This window comes from Mesocricetus auratus, unplaced genomic scaffold (assembly GCF_017639785.1).
Source record: "Mesocricetus auratus isolate SY011 unplaced genomic scaffold, BCM_Maur_2.0 Super-Scaffold_100037, whole genome shotgun sequence".
NCBI lineage: Eukaryota > Metazoa > Chordata > Mammalia > Rodentia > Cricetidae > Mesocricetus > Mesocricetus auratus.
In genome coordinates, this window is record NW_024429215.1 from 6,600,357 (window position 1) to 6,619,737 (window position 19,381).

The following is a 19,381-nucleotide window of genomic DNA, read 5'->3' on the forward strand; positions in this document are numbered from 1 at the left end:
AAACCATCCATACTGGGACAGATGAACCTAGACGCACTTTCCTAAGTCTTAGATGAGCAAATGTAATCTCAGTACCTATGTAAATGTCAGACATTCTGTGCCATTTTAAACACTTACATTCTCTACAGGTACCTGACTTTACAGGACCCCCATCCTCCTGGGTGATATTCTTCCCTCTGTCAGTCCAAGAGAGAGACAACTAGCTTACAATTCTTTGAAGGATCTGTGGAGCAAGTGATCTGGTGACCAGAAACTAAAGATTTCCAAAGGAGGCCTTAATCTTCCAGAGAAGCAGAAGGGAGCTTGGTTGGTGGAGGGTATGTGAGAGTGTGGAAGTAGATGAGAAATGGGGAACTGAGATTGAAATGTAAAACATAAATCAATTTACAGACAGAAAGACAAATGTGAGCCTCCAGAGTTCTCTGACACCAGATTATCAGAATTTCCATGTAGGGTATCACAGGGCCCAGCTAAGGTAAAGTGATGGTTTGGGGGGATTTTCCTGTTACAAATCAGATGATGAATCCTAGGAAATTCCTCAACTCTCACCCCCATCTCTGTCTTTCCATTAGTTAACCCTGCTTTTCATCTGGCTGCCATGTGAAATTACCACCCAAGTTTACAGTTTAGTCTCATAGTTCAAAACCCTGATTAAGGACTGGAAAGATACCTGCATGGTTATCAACATTGGCTGCTCTCCAGAGGAAACTGATTCAGGCTTTCAGCATGCAAATGAAGTTTCACAATGATCCCAAACACTTCCATTTGATCTGATACCCATTTGTGTCCTCCATGGACACCAGGCATGAGTGTGGTACACAGACATGCATTCAGTGAAAACATCAATATACATAAAGTAAACTAAATTAATATCTAAGAAAACATGTTCAAGAATATCCCTGACTGTGTGTTCTGATACTTCCTAATTATTTTATTCCAGAAATATTAAAATTAATAACCAAAATGAACCAACACAGCTGGCCTCTCTGGTCTCTTTAACATTGTTGAGTTTTGTCTTGGAAATAATGATAGCTCATTGAAAGTTCTCCCTGAAGGTCTCTTGTTGAAGAGGTTAAATTCAGATACTGAATATTATTGATAATGATTTCACTGTTTTATTTGGTAACACTAAATATTTTAAAGAGAAGTCATGGAAACTTTTCAAGTTGGCTTATATCCAAATCCTGCCATTGATTTTGGTTGTCCAATGATCAAGCTTTCCTTCACAGAATGTTCTCTCCCATCACCAGTTGGCTCCAAATTCCTTTGGGATCAAGAAAAGAACTTACATGGGAATGTAAAGAAACAGAAGATGAAATGTGCACATGCCCTTAATTCATTATCACAATGATGAAAATTTAGTTAGAACACAGCCCTCATACTTTTACTTTAATAAACCCTGGCTCATATTATTTCAAATCCCTTTCAAAGGCCATACACCAGGCATCACAGCAGCTGAGATCCAGGAATAAATCTGTATATCATCTAACATTGATTCCAAGCACACACCTATTGGGATTTCTATCTAGCACGGGGAGCAGGAAAAAAATTGATTATTTTGGGCGGGTCTATGAAAATACCCATAAACTGATGTGTCTCCATGAGGGTAAGATGCTGGCTCTGTTTCTTTCATGAAGCAGACTAGCTCTCCTGACTCCTGGTTCTCATAATGAAATGTTCAGATTATCTTTGTGGTATTTCTGTGCATTGTCAAGATGAAGTTGTATATAGGAAGTTTTGCATCAAAATTTACTGTTAATTCATCATATTTAAAGAGAAGCTCCACAGCTTTTCAAGAATATATAAATATGGAATCCCAGATCTGTGGTGCACACAGATACTACTGAAATCCAGAAGAAATGCTGAAATTCTCATTCAATGCAGGGAGACATCTATGTGACTATCAGACCTCTGCTAGCTGGTCAGAGCTTAGTAACTAGTAACCCCTGGCTCTTGTAGTGATAAGTGAGAGAACACAGATAGTCTCCAGACCCAGGCAGGCCCTCAGAAAAGGGAATTTCTCTCAGTGATGTCCTCATAACACAGCCGAACACTTGGTGCTATTGTATACAGTAAGTGTCCATTTAACACAGAGATTCCTTGCCTCTTAGGTATCTACTCCAGCAATCCAAGCCTCTCAGTCCTGTACAGCCCTACCAGCCCTGCTTTGGCCACCAGTGATAATGTGACCATTCAGTGTGTCTCGCAGCATGGATATGAAGTAAATTGGAGCTCTCCTGGACCCTGAACTCACACCTACGCATACAAGGGATTACTCACTGTAGAACTTGTGACCCTCAGAGAGATGAAAAATAAAATGATATGGCTTCTGGTCCAAATATATGATCAGACTCCAGTCATGTGTTGAAGCTCTTGGTATCAAATGATGAACCCTTGTCTTTCTTTACATAATGGTGATTCTGATGCAGGTCATCAGTGTATGATGTGTGAGTAGAACCAACCTGCTGAGCCTATTGACACAAAGCATCAGAAACAGTAGAACCCAAAATATAGACCCCAAGGAATGTCTGTGAAAGGGGACTCTGGAATAGACATGAGAAAAAATTTTCACATGCCATCACATATGTGTCCTCCTAGTGAGGATTATCTTACATGTCTGCATGTTTGCCTTAACTGTGTCATTGTTCAAACACACAAAAATCATTCACACCTGCTTCTTGGCAAGGAACCTTCTGAAAGCTACCATCAGGCTTGAGTCAGCCTCTGTAGTCATGTCAGGTAATCTACATGATGTGAATATATGATATTAAGGCATCATGGTAACACAAATGTATATTCTTCATGACCAAGGAAACCCAGAACATTAGGACAGATAGACTCTGTTGGAGACAGTAACAAGGGCAAGTTCTCCTTCTGCCATGTGGCATGGCATCACACAGGGCAATATAGCTATTACTCTTAGAGCCTAGATGGATGATTAGAGCGCAGTGACATACTAGACCTGGTGGTGAAAGGTGACAGAACTCTCAGCAGTCCCAGCCCAGGGCTTATGTTCAGAAAGTGTTCTGCTGTCAGTGCCTTTCCTTTATCACAGGCAGCCCTGAAAAACAAATTGGCTATGAGACCATTGTAAACTAACCCCACATTCTCACTTAGGATTCCACAAAACTCTTGCCCTGTCAACCCAGCCAGTCCATGTGGTGTATTATGGAGATGACCTGATCTTCCATCATGTCTTATCACTAAGAAATGATGAGTTTGCTTTAACCAAGGAAGAACAAAAGCTCTCCTGGAACCTGGACTAACAGAAGACTTCCTTTAGACAGTAATAGGCCCTTGACACTGTAGGCTTTGTGTATCCCCATGCCTTTGGGACAATTCAGGTAAATCACTACTACAAAATAAAGCCCTAGCAGTTGTGTTTGAAAGACAGTGACCTACTCAGAAATACAAATCTGTAATATAGAAGCCACATCATATACTTGATAATTTTATGAGTTTTTCAAATCCACTCCCCTGATCCCAGTGATGCCCAAATGGGCCTGGTACTGAGCAGGAGTTCTTAGTTCCGAGGCAACTGACCCAGAATATGTGAGTCATAGACACCTGCAGGCTTTGTGCAAGAGGAAAGATGTCAAAAGAACCATCTTCAACAGGCAACATGACTTCCCTCCAGGGCTATATAAAATGCTCTCTCTCTCTCTCTCTCTCTCTCTCTCTCTCTCTCTCTCTCTCTCGTGGCCCCTGGAGAGAAACTTAATCTCCAGTGCTGATACAACATCTAGCATTACAGACTCACTTTGTCCATGCAATAGAGATGAGGCATATCACAGAGCCCTAACTTGCAGTTTTAGGTTAGAGTCTTTAATACCAAGGTTGCCATTTGCCCTATGAATTGCTCCCACAGTGACTAATACAGACACTAGGGTTCATGGAACTCTCTTTGAAGCAACTGGGTCACAGTGACCAGAGGGAACACTGATCATTTGGTAAAGCCCCAGATGTTCCAGTCAAGGACCCAGGCTCTACAAAGTGCATCTATTAGAGTCCAGGATGTATGATGACAATTCCAGGAAGGGACACACACAAGGTGAGAAGAACAATTAAAGCACAATGGAAAGAAAAATGCCCACATCCTCAGAAACAGGCTCTTGTTTCAGCTTGAACAAAGTTGGGAGCCCTTTACCTACCCTACCCTCTTTATCACAGCTCCCTGCCATTCCTTGAATGTCGGCACAATTAGCACTTGTGGTATCATCTTCTACGTACCCCTGCTGTTTGTGTCATGGAATCGGGTGGACACCACCTCTGTGCAAAGATGCAACATCCTGTTCCCGTTGCATCTATGAGCAGAATACAGAACTCAGTACATGAGGCTGGGACCTAGGGCTTCCAAGGGGCTTACAGGTGCTGTAAACTTCAATGTTCATCCCCTAATCCAACTTTCTTTTTTTTCTTTTCGGTTTTATGAGATAGGCTTTGGAGCTTATACTGGCACTTACTCTGTAGACCAGGCTGGCCTCAAACTCCAGTGATCTGCCTGCCTCTGCCTCCCACGTGCTGGGATTAAAGGCGTGCGCCACCAACACCTGGCCCAGCTTTCTTTCCTATATTCCTTTATTCATTGATTTTGTTTCATTTTGTTATCATCATCGTCATCATCATCATTGTCATGGCCACTATGATGATTGTTGTTATTATTATTATTGTTTGTGATGTTTTTCCAACATAATATTTTATTGATTTTTGGAGGTCTTTCACATAATGTACCCTGACCATAATCATTTCCCTGCCTCCCAAGTCAAACCACTATCTTGTGACATCTCACAAAAAAAGAAGAAAAGAAAAAATCAAGTCCAGTTTATTGCCCATATGCACAGTGGAACCTTGTCAAACTTCCAGTATCCAGCTCCTCCAAGACAACTGAGTACTTCCCCACTCCCACTACTGAAAGAAGTCATTAACTGTGAGGACCAACACTTCAGGACCCCTATTACAATATTTAAGAGTTCTTTTTGTGAGCTACATGTCTAATCTGCTTCTTTTTGGAGTGATTATGTTAAGAGGATGGGGAGTTGGTAAGGGCAATGGGAAAGAGAGGTTATCCTGGAAGCCTTCTCTCTCTGATTCTTAACTGAGAGTCTGCAGTCATCAGTACCACTGCCAAGAAAGCTTTTGGTTTTTATGGTTTCTGAGGCTCAAGCTTGAAGCAATGGACCACTTATTCTTCCTGCACCCTTCAGATACAGATGAATAACTCTTGGGAACATCTCCAGCCCATGTCTGTCTGCATGCCACCATGCTTCTCCCCATGATCATGCTGTACTAATTATCTGAACTCTAAACCTCTTCTAATGAAATGTTTTCATTTATAAGAGCTGCTGAGGTAAGGGTGCCATTTACATCAATAGAAACACTAAGGAGGACAAAGATGATGTGTTTGAACTATAGGAACATGCTGGGCTCACTGGTGTCACACAACTGAAGAAAATTAGTCTCCTCAATCCAGTATTCTTCTCAAGTCAATAGCTCATGATAGAGATTGTGAGTCATTACCTGACCCATAATTGACTGTGGACAGGCATACTATGTTATAGACCCAGGGCAGGTTGCAACATTCACATTTGCAAAGTCAGTGTTATTCACAAAAGATAACATTTGCTGCCTGGTCCAATGTTTTGCCTCTTATATTCTTTCTCCTTCCTCTCCAATGATAGACACATGTATCAATATCCACCATGTATCTCTTCCCACACCTCCACCCAAATGACATGTATCCAATTCATCATTTATCAGATAAGTCATACTATCAACAGCTTCAATTGCTTCTTCACATGATTGCTCACAACAAAAAGTCAATTCAAGGTTTTCTATAAATTCATAGACTTCATCACACTCTGGTGAATTTACCATAGGCTCTACAGAGATGAGAAATGCCCTCTCTTGATGTGGGTTTACTTCTTATCTTTCTAAAGAGTGTTTTCCGTTGAAAGAATTACATCACTTTCCCCCTCATGTTCTGCTGTTTGACCTTCCCTGATGCCATGCCTTGAAGATTTCCAATGCCCAGAGTCTCAAAGTGATAACCTCTTTTCCTTTGCTTATTATTAGTCTATATTTGTACATGTTTGTGCACATATATGTGAATACAATCTGCTGAATCAGATTTCTGTTGATGTTTGTGAGTATATCATTCCAGAGTATCAATCCAGCATCAAGAATGCCTATCTTCATGGTAACTGGAGGTAATCACAGAAAGCCACATGTGTACACAATGCAGAGATCAACAGATCATGGGTGTTCTAGCCCCAACAGACAAATCTACATCACAGATCCTGCATCTGTGACCCTATGGAGGGAACAGAAAGATGTAAGAGACAAAACATCAGGATGTCACCAATGAGATTAGTTCTCCTGGAAATGGCTGAAGAAATGGCATGATTCTTTTTCCAGAGATGAATAAGATAAGAACAATGCAGTATAAAACAACATATTAATAGGTAAAGGGAAATGTTTCATGGTGCCCCATGATTAGACAGGCAACTACTGTCAACTAATGACCACTAGCAAAAGGACAATTGCTCTCTCTAATGCAGGTGAATCCATTACCATTAGAAGAAGGTAGGATCTCTCAACTTATTAAATTCTGTAACCAATGTAGTATTATATTTTCTTGTTTTGTGACCAGAATTGTTGAGATTAAATGCCCACAACAACAAATCCAGATTTTATTCGTACTTATTTGTAGTTTTTAAATTATTTATTTATGGGTTTGGGGACCACACTAAGGTATTAGATGGAGGTCAGAGAACAAATTCTGGGAGTCAATTTTCTCCTTCAACTATATGTGCCCTGCTGATTAAATTTAGGATATCAGACTTAGAAGAAAGTAAATTTACCTGCAGAGATATCTCACTGGACCTAATTTATTTACTTATTGTTCGAGACAGGGATTTTCTATGTTTCCCTGTGTGTTCTTTAGTTTACTATGTAAGCCAGATTGGCCTCAGACTCTGAGAATTATGCAGTCTCTTCCTGTTAAGTGCTTAGGTAAAAGGCATTGACCACTGACTCATTTTTAATTTATTTATTTATAAGAAGGGTCTTCTAATGTGTTCTAGTCTGCCGTCTTACTCCTGATTATATTGCCAGCTGATGCTCTTGTCAACACCTTGAAAGTACTAGGATTTAGGGTGGGTACCAACACATCTGGCCTTTGGTGGCTAATATTTGAAAAATGTTACACTTTGTACTACAAGATAGCATGAATTGTACTAGGCATCACAAGATGGCCACGAAACAAAGTCAATTCTCCTGCCTCAGCCTTCCTTGGGATGGGATTATTGGTTTGTGCAACTATGCATGTAAATTTTCCTGTTTCCTGGCTTTAATGAGAAATGTCATTAAAATTTGTAAATTTAAGACCCCCCTTATATTTAATCTCATTTCACTTGATAGTTGAATAATCTGATACTTTATTTCCAAATTGTGTGAATTTAGTTAAATTGCAGTCAGGTTTCCTCAAACTTCCATAATACCTTACAGGTCTCTGTTAGGCATCCTTGCAGGCAGAGAGACATCAATGCTTTTCTTGGGAATGGGCCCTGGATTCTTGGCTGCCAGAATAGTATATATGCTGACTCCTCTGGGACCTCCACTGTATGGGTGGGAAGAGAAACAGCTGTCTCCTGTAGGAGTGTAGTATGGAAGGCCCGGACACAGGTCACATCCTGAGGTTTTCAGAATTTGCAGCCTGCAATAGAAAAGAGTGAAAGGAAATTATATAGCTTGAGGAAAACTGCTGGGCTAGGGAGGAATAGAACCCACCTGAATGTCCATCTCTCTGCCATCTTCTTCAGTTTGTCCTTCTTTGGTGCCCAAGACTTCTCTTGCCACAGCAAAAGGTAGGACAGTTCCAGCCCTCCTGAGCCTGGCGGGGTATCACATTGACATATATAGCTCCCAGCTGGCTTGTCTCAGTTGTTCTCTGTTGCAGAGAGTGAATGAAGAGTGGATATTGTTCCAGTGTTGTCCTGGGGATCTCCCCTGGCCAGTTTTCCACACCATGAACAGACTGAACAGTTTAGGCTACAGTTCTGGCCTCTTATCCTGACACTCTAAACTTTGTTGTCTTGACTCCAGCCACACAATCCAGCTTCCAGAAACAAATGATTCTAGGGGCTGGAGAGATGGTTCAGTAGTTAAGAGCACAGACTGCACTTGAAGAGCATCCGGGTTCAGTTTCCACTGCCCACACGATGACTTATGCTCATATGTAATTCCAGTTCCACAGAATCATACATGCTCTTCTGGACTCTGTGGCACTAGGGAGACATGTTCTATACAGATATACATGCAGGCCAAACACCCATACACATAAATGACCTACAAAACTAAACCCCATATTTCTGCCCAATTTACTTTGTCCTGTTGTGTCCCCTGTCCACAGTTGATCTTAATTCAGATGTAACTTGGTCCATGTGGGTTTTGTCTTCAGAAGACACCTTTCCGGGCACTCCCTTGTAATTCGCACTGACCCTTTCTTTTCCCAAACACTTCACCCTGTGATATGCTTTGTTTGTCTGCATTTATTGGCATATTGCCTAATGCTGGTTAGGAAGTGTGCTCTTGGCTCTAACTGTAATCCATTCAGGAAGCCTGGTAAGGAAGAGGATTCCTGTTACAACTGTGTGAGTAAGTAGAGGTAATGGGGGCATCTGGATTCCCTTAGCCCTGTGATCCATGAGTTTCTAAGTGCATGTGAACAACCAGACAGATACTGAGGAGCCAGGGGACATGAGGGAGGAACCACCTGGTCCCAGGAATGCCAAGACAAAGTGAAGCCTAAGCACATAGGAGTCAGATGATGCTCACAGAAGGGAGTGGGCAACTGTGAATGTTGCTGAAGGCTGAGAAAGGAAGAATAAATAATAACTCCTGGACCACTCAGGTCACTAAGTTCTTAGTACTGTAGACAGGGGCAGGGGCCTCACTGAACTGTTCATCTCCACACCAAGTTCAGGCTGAATGTCCTCCACCAAATCATCTGTCATAGAAGAACAAACATTGCCTTGGGGGTCGAGTCTAGGGATGACTCAGATTCCTAGTTCCCTGGATAGCCCCAAGTGGAAATGGAGAACAGGGCATGTATTGATATCTTTGAGTTCATAGTGTGAAGTTCAGACCCAATCAGCAAAAACTCCAGAGTCCCTCCACCCCCGACCCCATAACATTGAGCCCTCAGACATCTGCATCCCCAAGACAGTCTTTTTCTCACAAATACCTTCTTCCTGGGTAGCAGTATCTGGGTTTGATCTGGAGAGAAAAGAAGATGTTAATTGCCACCAAGTAGTGTCAGATAGGTGGGGCTATGTCTATCGCCATCAGTTACCTCTTCTGGGGGCCTCTGACCCTGGTTACTAGCTCTGTAGCTCCTTCACAATGTTGCAGCTCTGTCTCTTTCTGGGCTGAAAAAGAAAAAGGGTGACTGAGCTAGGGGCATAGCAAGCTACATGCCCAGGCATTCTCAGGCAAGGAAGGAAGGGACCTTTATAGCACATGGATGAGTTAGCATATGTCCTAGGATATTGTCAACACCACAGCACATATAAAATCCCAAAGATTCTAATATCATGTGCTTTCTGAACTAAGATTTTCAATACTTTCTACCCTACCCTGCCCCAACTTGAGATTTACCTGGTTGTAGTGTCCTGATCCTCTTCTTGAATGGTCCACAGGGGAACCTACAACTACCTGAAAGCCAGGTCGCTCATCATTCCCCAAAGAGGGTAAGGCCCTCCTTGGGGGGATCTCCAGAGGTTGTCATTTCATCCAGGGCAAGACCTAGGCCAGATGGCTTCAGTGCAGAATTCTACCAGAAATTCAAAGAACAGCTTATACCAATTCTCCTCAAAGAATTCCATGCAATAGAAGCAGAAGGGTCTTTGCCAAACTCTTTTTATGAGGCTTCAATAACATTGATACACAATCCACACAAAGACACAACTAAGAAAGAGAACTTTAGACCAGTATCCTTCATGAACATTGATGCAAAATACTCAATAAAATACTGGCAAATCGGACCCAAGAACACATCAAAACAATCATTCACCATGATCAAGTAGGCTTCATTCCAGGGATGCAGGGTTGGTTCAACATATGAAAATCCAGCAATGTAATCCACCATATAAACAAACTGAGGAACAAAAATCACATGATCATCTCACTAGATGCCGAAAATTCCTTTGACAAAATCCAACACTCCTTCATAGTAAAGGTCTTGGAGAGATCTGGGATAAAAGGAACATACCTAAACATGATAAAAGCTATATACAGAAAACCAACAGCCAACATCAAACTAAGTGGACACAAACTCAAGGCGATTCCACTAAAATCAGGAACAAGGCAAGGTTGTCCCATCTCCCCACACCTCTTCAACATATTGTACTTATTGTACTTAAGTTCTAGCTAGAGCAATAAGACAACAAAAGGAGATCAAGGGGATACAAATTGGAAAGGAAGAGGTAAAACTTTCACTATTTGCAGATGATATGATAGTTCACATAAGTGACCTAAATAACTCTACCAGGTAACTCTTACAGCTGATTAACACCTTCAGCAAAGTGGCAGGCTACAAGATCAACACAGGAAAATCAGTAGCCCTACTATGTACAGATGATAAAAGGGCTGAGAAAGAAATCAGAGAAACATCACCCTTTACAATTGCTACAAACAACATAAAATACCTTGGGGTAACGCTAACCAAACAAGTGAAAGATCTGTATTGCAAGAACATTGAGTCTTTAAAGAAAGAAATTAAAGAAGCCCTCAGAAAATGGAAAGATCTCCCATGCTCTTGGATAGGTAGGATCAATGTAAAAAAAATGGCATTGCTGCCAAAAGCAATCTACAGATTCAATGGAATCCCCATTAAAATACCAAAACAATTCTTCACGGACCTTGAAAGAACAATAATCAATTTGTATGGAAAAACAAAAGACCCAGGATAGGCAAAACAACCTTATTCAACAAAGCAACATCTGGAGGCATCCCCATCCCCGACCTCAATATCTACTGTAGAGCTGTAGTCCTGAAAACAGTTTGGTATTGGCACAAAAATAGACAGGTAAACCAATGGAATCGAATTGAACATCCTGATATTAAACTATACATGTATGAACATGTGATCTTCAACAAAAAGCTAACATTATACAATGGAAAAAAGAATGCATCTTCAACAAATGGTGCTGGCATAACTGGTTGCTGGCATGTAGAAGAATGGGGATAGATCCATGTCTATCACCATGCACAAAACTTAAGTCCAAATGGATCAAAGACCTCAACATAAATCCCTCAATATCTGCACTACCCTTACAGAACCACATCCCATAGGCAAGAAGTGTCTGTAGGGTGATGGTTATGTGGATGGGTTGGTGTTCCAATATTTCCACTTGAATTTTTTATGGTAACAGGAGATGGATAGAAAAAGCTATGTATCTGATAAGTCTCTGATATTTAGCTGTGTTACCCTTGTAGATTCCTGGGCATTTCACTTTCATTAGGTTTCTAACTGAGCAACAAATGACCCCCCATTTCTAGCCATCTTCTTGAGTGCTCTTCTACTTCATCACCCCAAACAGACTTCTATGTTCTCATCCCCAACCAGTCATAGCTCCCCAGCAAATTCACTTCTATTTCATTTGCCCAGAGAGGTTCACATATTCCCAACTTGAAGATTCTTTGTTACCTGCCATCACTGGAATTTCAGATTGTAGCATCATTATCCTTTACCTTGCAAGTCTGTACATACCATGTTTGATTTTCTAGTTCTGTGTTACATTATGCAAGATGATCTTCCCTACAACCATTTGTTTGTCTGCAAATTTCATAATGCCATTGCTTTTGAGAGCTAAGTAATATACCACAGTGCACATGTACCACATTTTCTTTATCCCTTCTTTAGTTGACAGACATCAACATTGTTTCCAGGTTCTGGCTATAACACACAGAGTTACTATGAACATCGTTGAGCAAGTGTTTTTATGGTATGACTGAACATCCTTTGGTATATGCCCAAGAGCAGTATATCAGGGAATCAAGGCAGAGGGATTCCCAACTTTTTGAGAAACAATCATATTGATTTCCAAAGTGGCTTTACAATTTTGTGCTGCCACCAGTAATTGAGGGATGTTTCCCTTGCTTCACATCCTTTCCATTATAAGTTCTCATTTATTTTTTCAGTCTTAGACATTTTGACAGGTGTAAGAGGGAATCCTAGACACATTTTTATTTGTATTTCCCTGATGACCAAGGATGCTGAACATTTCTTTAAGAGTTTCTCAGTCATTTGAGATTCATCTGTTGAGAATTCTCTATGTAGATCGGTTGTTGTGGAGTAGTCTTTTTGTACATCATGAAGATGTGTCATTCTGATTGGTTTAATAAAAATATAAATGGCCAATGATTAGGCAGTGTTTCTGGGTAGAGTGGATGCTGGTATGAAGGCAGAAATAGGAGGAGACATAGAGCAAGCAGTATGGGCAGTACGGAGATGAGGTATTAAATGCCTAAGGTAGAAATTAGATTAATAGAAATGGGTTAGTTTTAAGAGCTACCAAGAAACAAGCCTAAGCTAAGGCTGACATTTCATATAAGAGTCTGCATTGATTTTCATGAGATAGTGGCACAAAGAAATAACCAGACTAAAAATGGTGCACAATATGAGGAAAGTACTTCCACACAGGACCTGAGAAAGCTCAAAAATAAAACTTCAAGAAACCCAAATACAGAGCCAGATGCAACTTCCTAGCTCTTTAGTCTCACAGAAAGCCCATATTGTGCAGAAACAGTTCTGCCTCATGAGCTAAGTTGTGTGATGGTTTTAGGTTTTGACTTATGAGGTCAGAGAACACTACCAGTGACCATCGAAGCAAGCTCCATACTGGAAAAGTAAAAAGTATAGACAGTCATAGAAAAAATAGTTTAAAAATAATAAAAGAAATTCTTTACAGAATAAACCATGGAAAGATGAGAAGTATTACAACAAAGTGAGTTTGGACCTTACATGGTATGTTCTAAATTTTGAATTTTTGAATGCTAATGAAGAGGCAACAGCTACTGAGAGACATGGGTTTGTGAAAAACAGTACTGAATTAAACCAAGCTATAAACTTTAGGAAATCCTTAATAATTGTGTTAATGCAGGTATGTTAATTACTTTTAAATGATTATTTGTTTTCAGAGCAAGGGGACCAAACCCTAAAGAAAATGGGTGGCCTAGGTTATCCAGCCTCTCAGAGTGCCTGTGTTGCAGTTTCCATAGAATTCTTCATGCAAAACAGCTTCAAGGCTGCTGTTTGAGATGGTACAACTTCACAGACTACTCCAGCCAAACTTCTGATAAGTCCCACATATTCCAGTCACACCAAGTCTTGACAACAGTTAACTCTTCCTGAAATTATTCATTTAATTTTCTCTGGGTCCCCTAAATATGGCATTGCTTCAGACAAGAGGAAGCTAGTCTGTAGGACACAATGTCCACATTCCTAAGAGGTGGGGTAATAATGTTTTGGTCATTTGGGGAGTTAGGGATGTTCATCATAGTCAAAACAATAAGTACTTGTAACAAACCCCACATCAGACAAAGGACTGACTTCCAAAATATGCAAAGAACTCAAGGAGGTAGTCACCAAAACATCAAATAATTCAACTAAAAAGCTGGGTACAGAACTAAACAGAGAATTCTCAATAAAGGAATCTAAAATGGATGAAAGACACTTAAGAAGTTGTTCAAATTCCTTAGCCATGAGAGAAATGTAAATCAGAACAAATCTGAGATATCATCTTACACCTGTAAGAATAGCTAAAATGAAAAACACCACTGACACTTTATGCTGGAGATGATGTGAATGAAGAGGAACTTCTCCATTGCTGGTGGAAGTTCAAACTTTTACAGCCACTTTGGAAATCAGTATGGTGGTTTCTCTGGAAAATGGGAACCAGTCTATCTAAAGATCTATCAATTCCACTCTTAGGCATATACCCAAATGATTCACATTCATACAACAAGGACATCTGTTCAACTATGTTCATAGCAGCATTATTTGTAATAGGCAGCATCTGGAAGTAACCTAGATGCCCCTCAATTGAAGAATGGGCACACAAAATGTGGTACATATACACAATGGAGTACTACTCGGCAGAAAAAACAATGAAATCTTGAAATTTGTAGACAAATGGATGGGACTAGAAGAAACCATCCTAAGCAATGTAACTTAGTCACAGAAAGACAAACATGGTATGTACTCATTCATATATGGATTCTAGACATGGTATAAAGGTTTACCAGCCTACAATCCACACCTCCAGAGAAGCTAGGAAACATAAGAGACACATATAGAGTTCACCAGTCAAACAGAAATAGACAAGAGCCCCTCAACAAATGGGTAATATGGGGGTGGGGGAGGGACATAGGAGAAAGAGGAGGAGAGAACAGGAGGGGGGAGGACAACGTGAGGAATCAGAAAGATTGAGTGGGTAGAGGAATAAAGGAGAGCAAGAAATGAGATATATCAATAGATGGAGCCACTATAGGTTTAAAGAGAAATCTAGCACTAGAGAATTGTATAGGGATCCACAAAGATGACCCCCAACTAGGACCCTAAGCAATAGTGGAGAGGCTACCTTAAATGCCTATCCCCTATAATGAGAATGATGACTACCTTAAATGCCATCCTAGAGCCTTCAACCAGTAGCTGATGGAAGCAGAAGCAGAGATCCACAGCCAAGCCCTGAGCCAAACTCCTGGAATCCAGTTTCAGAGAGGGAGGAGTGGTGAGCAAAGGGGTCAAGGTCACGCTGGGAAAGCCTACAGAAACACCTGACTTCCAGTAGAAGAGACAAAGGAATCATTTATGAGCCAGAGGTTTCATGACACTGTAAGAAAGTGGCTCACAGCAGCAACTAAGCAAGGGCCCTATAGAGTCACAGAGACTAAACTAGCAGTTAGGATGCCAATGTGGGTCTGACCTATGTACTCTGCATACATATTCTTCTTGTGTAGCTTGGGATTCCTGTGGTTCTACTAACAGAGAAATCAGGTGCTGTTTCTGAATATTTTGCCGACTTTTGGGAACCTTTCATTCCTACTGGGTTGCCTTGTTCAGTCTTAATAAGAAGGGATGTGCCTAATTTTGTTATACTTTGATGTGCCTTGTTTGGTTGATATCCCTGGGAGGCCTACATTTTTCTGAATATAGTGAAGTCGAAATAGATCTAAGAGATGTGGTTTGGAGGAAGGATTTGGAGGAGAGGAAGGAGGAGGAACAGAGTTTGGGATGTAATACATGAGAGAAGAATACATTAAAAAAATCCAGACAAGCATTATGAATGACAATCCCCCAAAATTACCACTGAGTTCATTTTATATTGGCCATCTATTGCTTAGCTTGTCCTTAAGTGTGGTTTGCATATCAGTGTGATTCTATTGGAAAAATCTAATTTTTCTTTTGCAAGTGTTTATCAATTTGAGACAGATTTTGCATTGGGGATGGTCTTGTTTTCACATTCCCTATGCACCGGGACACTATCCTCCTTAAACTTGCACTGGTGTTGCACATGCTGTTCCAGTTTCTTTGACTCCATATTTGCATCAAACTGTTCTGTCTGGAAAACAATTTTTGGTCTTATCCTACTACTCTGAGATCTCATAATATCTCCAAACTCTTCCTCAGTCTTTCCTGAACTTTGAGTGGAGGAATTTGATAAAGACATCCCATTAAGGATTCAGTGTTCCAAGGTTTCTCCATTCATATTGTTCAGATGTGGGTCTCCTTATTAGTTCCCACATGCTGCATGAGGAAGGTTTTCTGATAATGGCTGAGCAAGACATTCATCTAGGAGTCACTTGTACATGCATAGTCTATCTTGTTTCAGGTTCCTGACCACTCCAACAATGGTGGCACTAAGATTTGTGAGGATTAGCAACACAATTTCCATGATGCCAGATTGTAACCCTGGCTTGAGAATCATTACTTGGAGAGTGTGTAACTTTAGTTGCTCTAAGTTAAAATTTGAATCTTTTGTTGTTGTTGTTGTTTTTACGAGATGGGGTTTCTCTGTGGATCACTCATGGCTCTCCTGGAACTCACTTTGTAGACCAGGCTGGCCTTGAAGTTACAGAGATCTCTCTGCCTCTGTCTCCTTAGTACTGGGATTAAGAGTATACACAACTGCCAAAGGGTAAAATCTGAACCTCTTAAACTTTCCTCAAAATCTGTTCACATTCCTCTCGAGAAATCAAATCCTCACAATGAAGTGAGACTAGATTTGGGATATTGGAACAGCATGTGATGCAAAGTATACTTTCAGTTAACCACAATAAGAATTTATAGAAACCACTGTGGCTTATTTAAAAAAACAGGATGGACAAATGTAGAGGAGACTGTGTTCCTCCTGAATTTTATTAATGGCAGCACAGAAGCTTTCTGGATCTTGGCCACACTTCTATTACTTCCGTATGGAAACAGATATTTCTTCTCTAGGGAACATCATTTCAGAAAAATTCCATTTCTTCGTGGCCCTGCCTACTAAACATAAACACATGGGCTTCAAGTCATCTGAAGTTAGGAAAGGATGAAGTTTCTTTTCAAGAACTTGACTGAAACTAACAAATAAGATCTATACATAAAACTTATTTTTTCAGAACAAATTCAACCTTCTTTTAGGGCATTTTTAAAAGTATGTGTTATTTGATGATATCATATATTTATATAACACAATCTGATTATCTCTATCCTACCATCTTTTATCTCCTGCCTACCAATAGCAACTTTTATCTCATCACTGTAAATCAATTCCCTCATCTATGTCTATATTTTATTTCATAATGATTTGAACTAGGGTTGTCTATATGACCATGTGAGTATAATTATAAGAACCTGGTGTGCTCACTGTTGGGCACACAACTGAATACAATGAGTCTTCTTCCCAGTGCATAAGGAGTCCAGCCTCGAGAGAGACATCTGTATCACAGCTAATGCATCTATGGCCCAGGTAATATTACATAAAGGAATATAGAAATATTGCAAGAGCCACAATACCAGGATGTCTTCAGTGAAACAGTTTCTCATAGAAATGGCTGAAGAAAGGCCCTGTTTGTTATTCGGAGAAATAAACAAGACTGAGCAGGATCAGTGAACATATTTACATGGAAAGGAGAAATTTTTATGGGGTCTCATGCTTACACATAGAACTATAGGTACCTAGTGACTAATAGAAGAAAGAGAATTAGTCTCTTTCAGACATGAAATAATGTAATAGCCAATGTAGGGTAGTTATTGCTGATTTTTTAAATAAATACATTACCATCCTACAAAATAATCATTGTCTTACAGTTATAAGAAAAGATATTCACTCTGAACCTACTAAATTGTATCAAAATGTAATAGTACCATTTCTTGGTTTACTTTTAATTTTAAAACATTGAACACATTAACACATAAGTGTAGTTTTCCCAGGGATATCACTCCTGGGCATATACCCAAAGATCTCTCAATCATACCACAAGGATGATGGAACCAGAAGCAGAGATTCTCAACCAGGCAGCAGGCTGAGCTCTTGGATTCCAGCTGAAAAGAAGGAGGAAGGAATTTTGAGCAAGGTATGCTAACATCCAGATGGAGATGTCTACACAAACAGCTGAACCAAGCTCATAGAAACTCATGAAATCTAGACCAACAGCTGAGAATAGAGGGGAACAAACTAGGCCCTCAGTAGGTGAGAGAAAGTTGTGAATTTGAACTGTCTGAGGGACCGCGTTAAAAGCCTAGTACGTAACCTAGCTTGTTGGAGCCCATTCTGTATGGTGGGATGACAGACTCAGGCTTAATGCCTAGGAGAAATGATTGCCCTGTGGCAACCTACTGTGCCAAACATTGCTAACCCTCATGGGAGCCTTATGCATGAAGAAAAGTGGACTGGAAGTAGGTTTGGGTCAAAGCATGGGGGGCAGGAGGAGAGGGAGGGAGAATTGCAGTTGGAATGTAATATGAAATATACATAATATATAAATAAAAGTATAGTTTTCACCCCCTAATTATAAATGTATACCTTTACAGGACACAGGCACCGCTAGAGAAAACTTACAAGTGGTCAAATTACAGAGAACAACTGATTGTGGTGCCCACATCCAACTGATACATCAGCAATGCAGCTCCAACTCCTAAGCATGAGTGAACAGTGCATGAAAGGAGGCAAGTCTGTAAGTGCCATAAGACCTGGATATCTTCTGTGAGAGTGGGTCTCCTACAAACGACAGGGAAGCCACATCCATAAACCTCAACAACAGGGCTTTCTAAAAAAACCTGAAAAAGGAGAACACCAGTAAACACTCTAATATGTAAGGAAGAAATCACACAAGTCTCTATAACTAGACAAAAGAAAACAAAGTACTGAGGAAAACTGAGAGAGGGAGAATCGATCTTCTGCAGGCATAGCCTCTAGTTCCTCATTCAAGAAAACTCGGCCCCAAGAACCAACGAAGAGTTGGTTCTTTGAGAAAATCAACAAGATAGACAAACCTTTGTCCAAACTTACCAAACAGCAGAGAGTGAACACGCAAATTAACAAAATCAGAAATGAAAAGGGGGACATAACAACAGACTCTGAGGAAATCCAGAGAATCATTAGGTCATACTTTGAAAACCTGTACTCCACAAAATTCGAAAATTTAAAGGAAATGGATGACTTTCTGGATAGCTATCACTTGCCAAAACTAAATCAAGAACAGATAAGCAATTTAAATAGACCTATAAGCCCTATGGAAATATAAGCTGTCATCAAAAGTCTCCCAACCAAAAAAAGTCCAGGTCCAGATGGCCTCAGTGCAGAATTCTACCAGAAATTCAAAGAACAGCTTATACCAATTCTTCTCAAAGTGTTCCACACAATAGAAGCAGAAGGGTCTTTGCCAAACTCTTTCTATGAGGCTTCAATAACCTTAATTCCCAAGCCACACAAACATACAACTAAGAAAGAGAACTTCAGACCAATATCCCTCATGAACATTGATGCAAAAATACTCAATAAAATACTGGCAAATCAAACCCAAGAACACATCAAAACAACCATTCACCACGATCAAGTAGGTTTCATCCCAGGGATGCAGGGATGGTTCAACATACGAAAATCCATCAGCGTAATCCACCATATAAACAAGCTGAAAAACAAAAATCACATGATCATCTCACTAGATGTTGAAAAAGCCATTGACAAAATCCAACACCCCTTCATGATAAAGGTCTTGGAGAGATCTGGGATAACAGGGACATACTTAAACATAATAAAAGCTATATACCGTAAACCAAGAGCCAACGTCAAACTAAATGGACAGAAACTCAACACAATTCCTCTAAAATCAGAAA

General features: G+C 40.3%; 1 long non-coding RNA gene across 4 annotated transcripts; it reads right to left on the reverse strand.

Annotated features, from left to right (window-relative positions):
- Positions 1-1,099: 1,099 nt before the first annotated feature.
- On the reverse strand, positions 1,100-9,820 carry LOC110343536. Of its 4 annotated transcripts, XR_005872514.1 has the most exons (6): positions 9,658-9,820; positions 9,353-9,428; positions 9,245-9,276; positions 7,789-7,948; positions 7,500-7,714; positions 1,100-3,061 (listed from the first exon to the last, which is right to left on the reverse strand). It is a non-coding gene; the product is annotated as an uncharacterized LOC110343536 (long non-coding RNA). The 4 variants fall into 4 exon arrangements; XR_002385842.2 differs by having other exon boundaries at positions 9,353-9,820; XR_005872513.1 differs by having other exon boundaries at positions 1,100-1,264; positions 2,958-3,061; positions 9,245-9,820.
- Between the last annotated feature and the right edge of the window lie 9,561 nt (positions 9,821-19,381).